We start from the raw sequence: 14,466 nt of genomic DNA, 5'->3' as shown, positions 1-14,466 counted from the left end.
ACCACTGTTTGGGCGCATGGCAGAGCTCGGAAGGAAGGAGCGCCGTTTTGGAATGCAGACTTTGATAGAATGGTCTGTGGGCATTATGTTGCGATTGCAGAGCCCCTGATGTACCTAAACTGTAGTAACCCCCCACAAGTGACCCCATTTTGGAAACTAGACCCCCCAAGGAACTTATCTAGATGTGTGGTGAGAACTTTGAATGCCCAAGTGCTTCACAGAAGTTTAGAATGCAGAGTCGTGAAAATAAAAAATATTTTTCTTTCCACAAAAAAGATATTGTAGCCCCCAAGTTTTTATTTTCACAAGGGTAACAGGAGAAATTGGACTGCAATAGTTGTTGTCCAATTTATCCCGAGTACGCTGATGTGCCATATGTGGGGGTAAACCACTGTTTGGGCGCACGGCAGAGCTCGGAAGGGAAGGAGCGCCTTTTTGGAATGCAGACTTTGATAGAATGGTCTGTGGGCATTATGTTGCGATTGCAGAGCCCCTGATGTACCTAAACTGTAGTACCCCCCACAAGTGACCCCATTTTGGAAACTAGACCCCCCAAGGAACTTATCTAGATGTGTGGTGAGAACTTTGAATGCCCAAGTGCTTCACAGAAGTTTAGAATGCAGAGTCGTGAAAATAAAAAATATTTTTTTTCCACAAAAAAGATATTGTAGCCCCCAAGTTTTTATTTTCACAAGGGTAACAAGAGAAATTGGACCCCAGAAGTTGTTGTCCAATTTATCCCGAGTACGCTGATGCCCCATATGTGGGGGTAACCCACTGTTTGGGCGCACGGCAGAGCTCAGAAGGGAGGGAGCACCATTTGACTTTTTGAGCGCAAAATTGGCTGTCGTGTTTGGAGACCCCCTGATGTACCTAACCAGTGGAAACCCCCCAATTCTAGCTCCAACCCTAACCCCAACACACCCCTAACCCTAATCCCAACCTGATCCATAATCCTAATCACTAACCCTAACCATAATCACAACCCTTACCCCAAAACAACCCTAATGTCAACCCTAACCATAACCCTAATCAAAACCCTAAATCCAACACACCCCTAATCCTAATCTCAACCCTAACCTCAAACCTAACCCTAATCCCAATTCACCCCTAATCACAACCCTAACCTTAACCCTAATCCCAAACCTAACCCTAATCCCAAGCGTAACCCTAATGCCAACCCTAACCCTAATACCAACCCTAATCCAAACCCTAACCCTAATCCCAGCTCTAACCCTAACTTTAGCCCCAACCCTAGCCCTAACTTTAGCCCCAACCCTAACCCTAGCCCTAAGGCTACTTTCACACTTGCGTCGTTTGGTATTCCGTCGCAATCCGTCGTTTTGGACAAGAAACGGATCCTGCAAATGTGCCCACAGGATGCGTTTTTTGCCCATAGACTTGTATTGCCGACGGATCGTAACGGATGGCCACACGTCGCGTCCGTCGTGCACTGGATCAGTTGTGTTTTGGCGGACCGTCGGCACAAAATAACGTTAAATGAAACGTTTTTTGTACGTCGCATCTGCCATTTCTGACCGCGCATGCGTGGCCGTAACTCCGCCCCCTCCTCCCCAGGACATAGATTGGGCAGCGGATGCGTTGAAAAACTACAGCCGCTGCTCACGTTGTGCACAATTTTCACAACGTGCGTCGGTATGTCGGGCCGACGCATTGCGACGGCCCCGTACCGACGTAAGTGTGAAAGAAGCCTAACCCTAAATTTAGCCCCAACCCTAACCCTAAATTTAGCCCCAACCCTAGCCCTAACCCTAGCCCTAACACTAACCCTACCCCTAACCCTAACCATACCCCTAACCCTACCCCTAGCCCTACCCCTAACCCTAGCCCTAACCCTACCCCTAACCCTAACCCTACCCCTAACCCTACCCCTACCCCTAATTTTAGCCCCAACTGCTCTTCTCCTGCCGGCCGGCAGATGGAGACAGATGGCGGGCGCACTGCGCATGCGCCTGCCATTTTCTTCTGCCGGCGGCCAGGAGGAGCAGCAAGAGGATCCAGGGACACAGGTGAGTATGGCAGGGTCCCCGAATCCCCCTATTTCTCTGTCCTCTGATGTGCGATCACATCAGAGGACAGAGAATTACACTTTACCTTTTTTTTTTTTTTTTTTGCGATCGCCGGTATACAGTTAATTACCGGCGATCGCAAAACAGGGGTCGGTAAAACCGACCCCGATCATGCTCTTTGGGGTCTCAGCTACCCCCGGCAGCCGAGACCCCAAAGATTCTCGCGGGGCCGGCCGGCGGGCGCACTGCGCATGCGCCCGCCATTTTGAAGATGGCGGCGCCCACCGGGAGACACGAGGAGCATCGGGGGAGATAGGTGAGTATTGGGGGGCTACCTGGGACCCCTTTTCTCTGTCCTCCGATGTGCGATCACATCGGAGGACAGAGAAATTAAAAAGAGATTGCGTTTTTTTTTTTTTGCGATCGCCGGTAAACGGTTAATTACCGGCGATCGCAAATGCGGGGTGGGTTAAAAACCCCCCGAATCATGTTCTCTGGGGTCTCGGCTACCCCCGGCAGCCGAGACCCCGGAGAAAATCCGACTCTGGGGGGCGCTATTCACTTTTTCCACAGCTCCGTTAATTAACGGCGCTGTGGTTTAAGTACCCTTAGCGGCCGCCGTTAAAAGGCGTATCGGCGGTCGCTAAGGGGTTAAACTACACTCCATATCATTAAAATTGCAACACCAAGAAGGAAAAGTTGTGAAATTATGGAAATCATAGGTTATTAATGGTTGTCTGAGGAATGTTTTGCCACACTGAATGCACTTGGACACACAAATTAACAAGATTCGCTGCTGGCAGTACTCTTTGCAATTACCGACCATTGCGACCAATGATGTGCTCGATGGGAAGACAAGTCTGGAGACACTGCAGGCCATGGTGGCACGTTAGGTCACGCAGGCTGCTCAAAGGGACACATTAAAGAAATGGTCATTTGGTGTTTTTTTTTAGATTAGGACTGGCAAATGTAAGGACCCTTGACGTGGGATGTCAGCTTAAGTATTGTGGCCATAATATCAACTAATACCTTGCATACATTGTTATGTTTTTGTGCACTTTATATATTTTTCAGGGTGCAGCTGGGCCCTAGATGGTTCTGTAAACTGTGGCCTCTGATCACACAGGATTCATTATAGTCAGCACTGGTTGGCCCGCCATATGGCGTCACTAATAGGCTTTGCCAGATGCTCTGCATTTCTGTGTGAACATCTCCACTTACAGATTATCTGTTTGCCCTGGTGTACCAAGCGGCCAATCCCTGATTGTAGGCTGGCTGCCTCATCGGTATTACTGCACCTGTGTAGTCGCCATCTTAACTTGGGTCCGCTGCACCTTGATAGTGCAATTGTTTAGAGGCCTGGACAGGTAAGCACCTTTGCCTGTGTACTGGTGGTTTTTGTCTATAATAGTGGAGCTTTTTCTTTTTATAGTGTTTTCTTTTTTGACAGATGTTTTCCAGCATCATATGACTGCAGGAAGGTCACTCCAACCTGCTCCTTTCCATTGTTCAGAATAAAAAGTCATTTCAGATCAGGCTGGTCTTCAAGAAACACCTGTTAACTCCTTCATTGCCTAGTGTTAGGGCTGGAGCACCTTTAGAAAAGTGGAGAGTGAGAACAACTACACTTGTTGCATTTCCAGGTCTCCCATAAACTACACTCCTTATCATTAAAATTGCAACACCGAGAAGGAAAAGTTGTGAAATTATGGAAATCATAGGTTAATAATGGTTGTCTGAGGAATGTTTTGCCACACTGAATACACTTGGGCACACAAATTAACAAGATTCGCTGCTGGCAGTACTCTTTGCAATTACCGACCAATGATGTGCTCGATTTGAAGACAAGTCCGAAGACACTGCAGGCCACGGTGGCACGTTTAGGTCACGCAGGCTGTTCACAGGGACACATTAAAGAAATGGCTGTACAAATGGTTCCACGACCAAATCAATCTAACGCTGAGATGTGTACCTGGAATATAGGCTAGAGTAGCCCAGCTACTGTATCTTCTGCAAACCCACAACATAAACCCAGGAGTAGGAGTGGTGTGACGTTCCCTCATGGAGTCATCTTCACGGCTTTGCCCAAGTGGTCTCCAAACCAATCTCTGGCTATTATTTAATGGAAAATTAAAGAGAGACTCAACGCTAAAGAGGATATACGTCCATTCTAGCCTTTGAGAGCAGTGGTGTCAGGTCAATGGTTCAATGGTACACGTTTACCTGGATGTCTGCTTCGTAGCCCAATGTCATACAAACGCCTACTCATGTTTTGTGTAGACATTGTTAGCCGCCATAAGTAGAGGCATACTGTCCATATAGTCAGACCCCGTGTCCGCTATGGGGCCCGTGAACTGGGAGGGGCCTATGCTCTCTGCCTTTTGTCACAATTTGAATTATATCTGAATCCTCAGGATACAGGTTCCATTGAACAAAATGGTGCTGCAAGGAGCCGTCACCTCTATACTGTACCATACAGTTAGTGCATCTGAGTTTCAGCACAGCAGGCGTGGTGACGTCATTGGCGCATCATTCTGCACATGGAAAAGACCGAAGCAGCACATCATGGGAACGCGGCTAGGCGACTCGCATTTAATGGGGCGAGTGGTGTGATTTTATTGTTTATCAGTATTTGGCAGCACAAACAATGATCAATAAGAGTTTTTTTTGATCTTCTCTATTAGTCTACATTCTGATTTTAAAAACAAGCTGAATTATAGTCCAGACTAAATCCTTGGTCTTCATGATGCTCTCTGTGCTTCATACAGAACCCTGAGACTATCGCAGAGCAGGTGCATTTATACAGAGACTTGATTACGCACAGGTGGATTATATTAATCATCATTAGGCATTTAGGACAACATTGGATCATTCAGAGATCCACAATGAACTTCTGGACTGAGTTTGCTGCACTGAAAGTAAAGGGGCCGAATAATATTGCACGCCCCACTTTTCAGTTTTTGAATTTCCACAAAAATCTAAAATAACCAATAAATTTCATTCAACTTCACAATTGTGTTCCACTTGTTGCTGATTCTTCACCAAAAATTTACATTTGGTATATTTATGTTTGAAGCATGATATGTGAGAAAGGGTTGAAAAGTTCCAGGGAGCCGAATACTTTCGCAAGGCACTGTATATCCTCCCTTGTATATTACTTATGCACTTTATTTCAGGCTTTGTTCATAGCCTGCCTATTTTTTCCACTTTATGAGGATTATTGAGGGAGGGTATGTGTATATATATATTTTATGTTAAGTGATCCGTGCCTCCAATTATGTATGCATCACTGTTTTGTACTATGATATTTTTCATGATATTTGTTGCCAGTTTCTCCTTGTTTTTAATATTGTGATCAATAACATTATTTTAAGTATCTGATAATTTGGATTCTTTTGATATTCACTCTGTAAGTAGGTTCTGTCATTCACAGGGTAACACGGTAACACATGCAAGCTATACTTTCTCTCTTCGAGGTTGTGAGTACGTTTAGAGCAGCAGGGGACAAACTTATTCATATTTAGATTTAATATATGAAAACGGGTACAGTGCTTACATAGTTACCAAAAATGGAAACATTTAGGTTATTGCGCTACTATAATTCTACATACCTGCACCCACAACAGATGTTCTTAACAAAGTACGCTTTCAGTAGAAGCATTGGACAATATCTGTTTTTGACTTCTTGTCAGATCAAAATAAATTATCACTGTAGAAAGACCTACAGTCTAATTTTCATTTGTGGTGCTGAGGTTTCTTCCTCAACAAATCTGTACCACAAGTCCCATCCTCAAGCACACAATTTTTTAATTAGGCATTGTGCCCGTCTTTCTCCCTCTAGTGAGACTTATTAAAGCACCATTCCATTGGTTTTTTTTCCTGTGCTGAAATGGCGCTTTAAATCTAAGTCCCCTGCCCATATACTTACCCCCCAGCGTCTTCACAGTTTTTTCGGTGCCGTACCGGTCCCGCCGCACCATCTTGTGACAGGAGCTTCTGACTGGCCAGAACTCAGAAGCTACGTCACACGTTCTCAATACAAGTGTGTGAGAGCCAGAATGAGGCTCTCATAGACTTGTATTGAAAAGTGACCTCCGTGCAGCTCCATGAAACACTGGAGCTGCGAGCAGGTCGCTTTTTGCCAGAGACCGACCAGAGCGACGCTAGGAATGGACTGGAGTGGTGCTTTAAAGAGTATTTGTCAAATTATGAAGTTATCCCATATTCCATGGATATGTTACTGATCATTGGGAGTCTATCTAGTAGGACTCACAGCTATCCAGCAAACAGGGCTTTGAAACCTGAGGATCAGGTTCTGCAGAATCATTGTCACAAAGTTACTGTGACAGAGCAGTACCAGAAGACCGCGGCGTCTGATGGCTCCTGCTTCGCCGCTGAGGCTGAGAAGTGTATTAAAGGTGTTGGTTTTCTTTCAGCAGGACAGGGGTTAATAGGCCATGTGGAAATCCCTGCTTTCAGCTGTGCTTGGTTAGCCACTCCTCTCTCCTATAAAAGCTAGGCCTCCTGGTCAGATCTTTGTCTGAGATAGCACTTGCTGGATAGACCTGGAGTAGTGAGGAGATGGTGTCTGGAGAGCTGGAGGAGTTTGTGTGACAGTTGTTTGGTTTTGTAAGCTTGTAAATTCCTCATCCTTACCTGCTTTATTTACTTCCCCCATCCTTCACACCCTGGTGAATACCTCTGTTATTTGTGAGAGCATATTTTGTGTGAGTGGAGTTTATTTTTACCCTTGTCTTGGTTCCCCTGTTTGTCGGGTTGTTGTACTGCGTATACCGGGTGGGAAAGGGGACAGACGCAGGGCTGCAGTTAGGAGACAGGGCAAGGGCGGAGGCCCTGGCATCCTCGCCATCTGAGGTATCTCGAGGAACAGGGTGAGTTAGGGCGCCCCCTAGAGCTAGGGCCAGGAAAGGAGCCCCTGGTTCCAGTTTACTCGCCAGTCCAATCGTGACATTCATATCTTGATTGAGGCTGAGGCAGAGGCTTAGCTAGGGTTTTGGTTCAGGGAGGGCGAAGCTTCTGAGTGGGCCCCTAACCAGGTAACCTTGATTACAACTGGGTGACACTCCTTAATAGTGGAGGAGAACCTCAGCAGATGACGGCACTGTTTCTGAACATAATCTCTATATAAAGTGTTGTGAATTCCGCTCTTGGGCTCCCTCCGGTGGTTGTAAGTGGCACTTTTGTGAGTTCTGCTCTTGGGCTCCCTCTTGTGGTTTCTAGTGGTATGGCTGCTCCTTGGAGTTAGCTGTCATCAGCTGCCTCCACTTATCGTCTCTTCTGCTCGGCTATTTAAGTCTGGCTCTTTCTTCAGCCAGTGCCACTTGTAAATGGTTCCTGGTTGGATTCACATCTCTTTGGAGTTCCTTGTTATCCTGACCAGTTCAGCTAAGCTAAGTTTTTGCTTGCTCTTTTCTGTCCATTTATTGTGGACTTATCCATTCTGTGCTTTCTATGTTTGTCCAGCTTATCAGTGTGAATATATTCTGTCTTGCTGGAAGCTCTGGGAGGCAGATTTGCCCTCCACACCATTAGTCAGGTGTGGAGATTTTTTGTAAACTCTGCGTGGATTTTTGCAGTGTTTTATACTAACCGCACAGTATTCCATCCTGTCCTATCTATTTAGCTAGACTGGCCTCCTGTGCTCATCCTGGTTTCATTCTGTGTATGTCTTTTCCCTCTCCACTCACAGTCATTATTTGTTGGGGGCTAATCTATCCTTTGGGGATTTTCTCTGAGGCAAGATAGTTTTCCTGCTTCTTTCTTTAGGGGTAGTTAGCTCTTAGGCTGTGACGAAATGCCTAGGGAGAGTTAGAAGCATTCCACGCCTACTTCTAGTGTTGCGTTGAGCTTAGGGTCTGCGGTCAGTACAGTTACCACGTCCTTCAGAGCTCGTTCCATGTTGCTCCTAGACCACCGTATCATAACAGTACAAGTGGCCAAAAATGAATTAAATGCATCTCAAAAGAAGGAAAAGAAAATTCTGAACCATTTTTTTTTCTGTGCTTTGGTTTGTCTTTTTTTTTTTTTTTCTCTTGATATCTGGGTGGTTCAGGATATATGCTTTGGCATGGATGTTCAGGGTTTGTTTTCTCGTGTGGATCAACTTGCTCCAAGAGTACAGAGTATCCAGGACTATGTTGTCCAGACTCCGGCTTTAGAGCCCAGAATTCCTACTCCTGATTTGTTTTTTGGGGACAGATCCAAGTTTTTGAACTTTAAAAATAACTGCAAATTGTTTTTTGCTTTGAAACCCCGTTCTTCTGGTGATCCCATTCAGCAAGTAAAAATCATCATATCCTGGCTGCGTGGTGACCCTCAAGACTGGGCTTTTTCTCTTGAAACAGGGGATCCGGCATTATTGAATGTAGATGCATTTTTTCAAGTGCTCGGATTATTGTATGACGAACCTAATTCTGTGGATCATGCAGAAAAAACCCTGTTGGCCTTGTGTCAAGGTCAGGAAGCGGCAGAGTTATACTGCCAGAAATTTAGAAAATGGTCTGTGCTCACTAAATGGAATGAAGAGGCTCTGGCTGCTATTTTCAGAAAAGGTCTTTCTGAAACCCTTAACCCCTTTACCCCCAAGGGTGGTTTGCACGTTAATGACCAGGCCAATTTTTACAATTCTGACCACTGTCCCTTTATGAGGTTATAACTCCGAAACGCTTCAACGGATCCTGGTGATTCTGACATTGTTTTCTCGTGACATATTGTACTTCATGATAGTGGTAAAATTTCTTTGATAGTACCTGCGTTTATTTGTGAAAAAAACGGAAATTTGGCGAAAATTTTGAAAATTTCGCAATTTTCAAACTTTGAATTTTTATGCAATTAAATCACAGAGATATGTCACACAAAATACTTAATAAGTAACATTTCCCACATGTCTCCTTTACATCAGCATAATTTTGGAACCAAATTTTTTTTTTGTTAGGGAGTTATAAGGGTTAAAAGTTGACCAGCAATTTCTCATTTTTACAACACCATTTTTTTTTAGGGACCACGTCTCATTTGAAGTCATTTTGAGGGGTCTATATGATAGAAAATGCCCAAGTGTGACACCATTCTAAAAACTGCACCCCTCAAGGTGCTCAAAACCACATTCAAGAAGTTTATTAACCCTTCAGGTGTTTAATAGGAATTTTTGGAATGTTTAAATAAAAATGAACATTTTAACTTTTTTACACAAAAAATTTACTTCAGCTCCAATTTGTTTTATTTTACCAAGGGTAACAGGAGAAATTGGACCCAAAAAGTTGTTGTCCAATTTGTCCTGAGTACGCTGATACCCCATATGTGGCAGTAAACCACTGTTTGGGCGCATGGGAGAGCTCGGAAGGGAAGGAGCGCTATTTGACTTTTCAATGCAAAATTGACAGGAATTGAGATGGGACGCCATGTTGCGTTTGGAGAGCCACTGATGTGCCTAAACATTGAAACCCCCCACAAGTGACACCATTTTGGAAAGTAGACCCCCTAAGGAACTTATCTGGATGTGTGGTGAGCACTTTGACCCACCAAGTGCTTCACAGAAGTTTATAATGCAGAACCGTAAAAATAAAAAATCATATTTTTTCACAAAAATTATATTTTTGCCCCCAATTTTTTATTTTTCCAAGGGTAAGAGAAGAAAATGGACCTCAAAAGTTGTTGTCCAATTTGTCCCGAGTACGCTGATACCCCATATGTGGCAGTAAACCACTGTTTGGGCGCATGGGAGAGCTCGGAAGGGAAGGAGCGCCGTTTGACTTTTCAATGCAAAATTGACAGGAATTGAGATGGGACGCCATGTTGCGTTTGGAGAGCCACTGATGTGCCTAAACATTGAAACCCCCCACAAGTGACACTATTTTGGAAAGTAGACCCCCTAAGGAACTTATCTGGATGTGTGGTGAGCACTTTGACCCACCAAGGGCTTCACAGAAGTTTATAATGCAGAGCCATAAAAATAAAACAAAATTTTTTTCCCACAAAAATTATTTTTTAGCCCCCAGTTTTGTATTTTCCCTAGGGTAACAGGAGAAATTGGACCCCAAAAGTTGTTGTCCAATTTGTCCTGAGTACGCTGATACCCCATATGTGGGGGGGAACCACCGTTTGGGCGCATGGGAGGGTTCGGAAGGGAAGGAGCGCCATTTGGAATGCAGACTTAGATGGAATGGTCTGCAGGCGTCACATTGCGTTTGCAGAGCCCCTAATGTACCTAAACAGTAGAAACCCCCCACAAGTGACACCATTTTGGAAAGTAGACCCCCTAAGGAACTCATCTTGATGTGTTGTGAGAGCTTTGAACCCCCAAGTATTTCACTACAGTTTATAACGCAGAGCCATGCAAATAAAAAATCTTTTTGTTTTCCCACAAAAATTATTTTTTAGCCCCCAGTTTTGTATTTTCCCAAGGGTAACAGGAGAAATTGGTCCACAAAAGTTGTTGTCCAATTTGTCCTGAGTACGCTGATACCCCATATGTTGGGGTAAACCCCTGTTTGGGCACACAGGAGAGCTCAGAAGGGAAGGAGCACTGTTTTACTTTTTCAACGCAGAATTGGCTGGAATTGAGATCGGACGCCATGTCGTGTTTGGAGAGCCCCTGATGTGCCGAAACAGTGGAAACCCCCCAATTATAACTGAAACCCTAATCTAAACACACCCCTAACCTTAATTCCAACGGTAACCCTAACCACACCTCTAACCCTGACACACCCCTAACCCTAATCCCAACCCTATTCCCAACTGTAAATGTAATCTAAACCCTAACCCTAACTTTAGCCCCAACCCTAACTGTAGCCCCAACCCTAACCCTAGCCCTAGCCCTAACCCTAGCCCTAACCCTAGCCCTAACCCTAACCCTAGCCCTAACCCTAGCCCTAGCCCTAACCCTAGCCCTAACCCTAACCCTAGCCCTAACCCTAGCCCTAACCCTAGCCCTAACCCTAGCCCTAACCCTAGCCCTAACCCTAGCCCTAATGGGAAAATGGAAATAAATACATTTTTTTTTATTTTTCCCTAACTAAGGGGGTGATGAAGGGGGGTTTGATTTACTTTTATAGCGTTTTTTAGCGGATTTTTATGATTGGCAGCCGTCACACACTGAAAGACCCTTTTTATTGCAAAAAATATTTTTTGCAATACCACATTTTGAGAGCTATAATTTTTCCATATTTTGGTCCACAGAGTCATGTGAGGTCTTGTTTTTTGCGGGACGAGTTGACGTTTTTATTGAAAACATTTTTGGGCACGTGACATTTTTTTATCGCTTTTTATTCCGATTTTTGTGAGGAAGAATGACCAAAAGCCAGCTATTCATGAATTTCTATTGGGGGAGGCGTTTATACCGTTCCGCGTTTGGTAAAATTGATAAATCAGTTTTATTCTTCGGGTCAGTACGATTACAGCGATACCTCATTTATATCATTTTTTTATGGTTTGGTGCTTTTATACGATAAAAACTATTTTACAGAAAAAATAATTATTTTTGCATCGCTTTATTCTCAGGACTATAACTTTTTTATTTTTTTGCTGATGATGCTGTATGGCGGCTCTTTTTTTTGCGGGACAATATGACGCTTTCAGCGGTACCATGGTTATTTATATCTGTCCTTTTGATCGCGTGTTATTCCACTTTTTGTTCGGCGGTATGATAATAAAGCGTTGTTTTTTGCCTCGTTTTTTTTTTTTTTTTCTTACGGTGTTTACTGAAGGGGTTAACTAGTGGGACAGTTTTATAGGTCGGGTCGTTACGGACGCGGCGATACTAAATATGTGTACTTTTATTGGTTTTTTTTTTTTATTTAGATGAAGAAATGTATTTATGGGAATAATTTTTTTTTTTTTTTTCATTATTTTGGAATATTTTTTTTTATTTTTTTTACACATTTGGAAAATTTTTTTTTTACTTTTTTACTTTGTCCCAGGGGGGGACATCACAGATCAGTGATCTGACAGTTTGCACAGCACTCTGTCAGATCACTGATCTGACATGCAGCGCTGCAGCCTTCACAGTGCCTGCTCTAAGCAGGCTCTGTGAAGCCACCTCCCTCCCTGCAGGACCCGGATCCGCGGCCATCTTGGATCCGGGGCTCGAGCAGGGAGGGAGGTGAGGAGACCCTCGCAGCAACGCGATCACATCGCGTTGCTGCGGGGGGCTCAGGGAAGCCCGCAGGGAGCCCCCTCCCTGCGCGGTGCTTCCCTGCACCGCCGGCACATCGCGATCATCTTTGATCGCGGTGTGCCAGGGGTTAATGTGCCGGGGGCGGTCCGTGACCGCTCCTGGCACATAGTGCCGGATGTCAGCTGCGATAAGCAGCTGACACCCGGCCGCGATCGGCCGCGCTCCCCCCGTGAGCGCGGCCGATCGGCTATGACGTACTATCCCGTCCAGGGTCAGATAAGCCCAGGGCACCTCGACGGGATAGTACGTCTAAGGTCACAGAGGGGTTAAAGCTGTTATGGTGGGCTTTCCTACGCCTGCCGGTTTGAGCGAATCTATGTCTCTAGCCATTCAGATTGATCGGCGTCTGCGCGAGCGCAAAGCTGTGCACCATATGGCAGTATCCTCTGAGCAAAGTCCTGAACCTATGCAATGTGATAGGATTTTGACTAGAATAGAACAGCAGGAATTCAGACGTCAGAATAGGCTGTGTTTTTACTGTGGTGATTCGGCTCATGTTATCTCTGATTGTCCTAAGCGTACTAAGAGAGTCGCTAAGTCTGTTACCATTAGTACTATACAGCCTACATTTCTCTTATCTGTGACCCTGATTTGCTCATTGTCGTCCTTTTCTGTCATGGCATTTGTGGATTCAGGCGCTGCCCTGAACTTAATGGACTTAGAATTCGCCAGGCGCTGTGGTTTTTCCTTGCAGCCTTTGCAGAGCCCTATTCCTTTGAGGGGTATTGATGCTACACCCTTGGCCAAGGATAAACCTCAGTACTGGACGCAGATGACTATGTACATGGCTCCTGCACATCAGGAAGATTGCCGTTTTCTGGTGTTGCATAACCTGCATGATGTTGTTGTACTGGGATTTCCATGGTTACAGGAACATAATCCGGTGCTGGATTGGAAAACTATGTCGGTGACTAGTTGGGGTTGTCGAGGAGTACATAGTGACGTTCCTTTGATGTCAATTTCCTCTTCCCCCTCTTCTGAGGTCCCTGAGTTTTTGTCGGATTTCCAGGATGTATTTGATGAGCCCAAGTCCAGTTCCCTTCCTCCACAAAGGGACTGTGATTGTGCTATTAACTTGATTCCTAGTTGTAAGTTCCCTAAGGGCCGACTTTTCAATCTGTCTGTGCCAGAGCATGCCGCCATGCGGAGCTATGTTAAGGAATCTTTGGAGAAAGGGCATATTCGGCCCACTTCGTCACCATTGGGAGCGGGTTTCTTTTTTGTTGCTAAGAAGGATGGCTCCATATAATCTTGTTTGTATTAAACAGGGTGACGAATGGAAAACTGCATTTAACACGCCCGAAGGCCATTTTGAATATCTTGTGATGCCATTTGGGCTCTCTAATGCTCCATCTGTGTTCCAGTCTTTCATGCATGATATTTTCCGCAATTATCTTGATAAATTCATGGTCGTATATTTGGATGATATTTTGAATTTTTCCGATGATTGGGAGTCTTATGTGAAGTAGGTCAGGATGGTATTCCAGATCCTTCGTGATAATGCTTTATTTGTGAAGAGGTCTAAGTGCCTATTCGGAGTTCAGAAGGTCTCTTTTTTGGGTTTTATTTTTTCTCCCTCGTCTATAGAAATGGATCCTGTTAAGGTCCAAGCTATTCATGACTGGATCCAACCCACATCTGTGAAGGGTCTTCAAAAATTTTTGGGCTTTGCTAATTTCTATCGCCGTTTCATTGCCAACTTTTCCAGTGTGGTTAAGCCCCTTACTGATCTGACGAAGAAAGGCGCTGATGTGATCAATTGGTCCTCTGAGGCTGTTGAGGCCTTTCAGGAGCTTAAACGCCAATTTACTTCTGCCTCGTGTTGCGTCAACCGGATGTTTCTCTTCCTTTTCAAGTTGAGGTCGACGCTTCTGAGATTGGGGCAGGGGCCGTTTTGTCTCAGAGGGAGTCTGATGGTTCTTTGATGAAACCGTGTGCTTTTTTTTCCAGAAAGTTTTCGCCTGCGGAACGCAATTATGATGTCGGCAATCGGGAGTTGTTGGCTATGAAGTGGGCATTTGAGGAGTGGCGACATTGGCTTGAGGGAGCTAAACACCGTGTTGTGGTCCTGACCGATCATAAGAATCTGATTTACCTCGAGTCGGCCAAGCGGCTGAATCCTAGACAGGCTCGATGGTCCCTGTTTTTCTCCCGTTTTGATTTTATGGTCTCGTATCTTCCGGGATCTAAGAATGTTAAGGCTGATGCCCTCTCTAGGAGTTTTTCGCCCGATTCTCCTGGAGT

Source organism: Ranitomeya imitator, chromosome 3 (genome assembly GCF_032444005.1).
Source record: "Ranitomeya imitator isolate aRanImi1 chromosome 3, aRanImi1.pri, whole genome shotgun sequence".
In the NCBI taxonomy this organism is placed as follows: domain Eukaryota; kingdom Metazoa; phylum Chordata; class Amphibia; order Anura; family Dendrobatidae; genus Ranitomeya; species Ranitomeya imitator.
The sequence above is the reverse complement of the archived record's forward strand: the minus strand, read 5'-3'. Positions refer to the sequence as shown.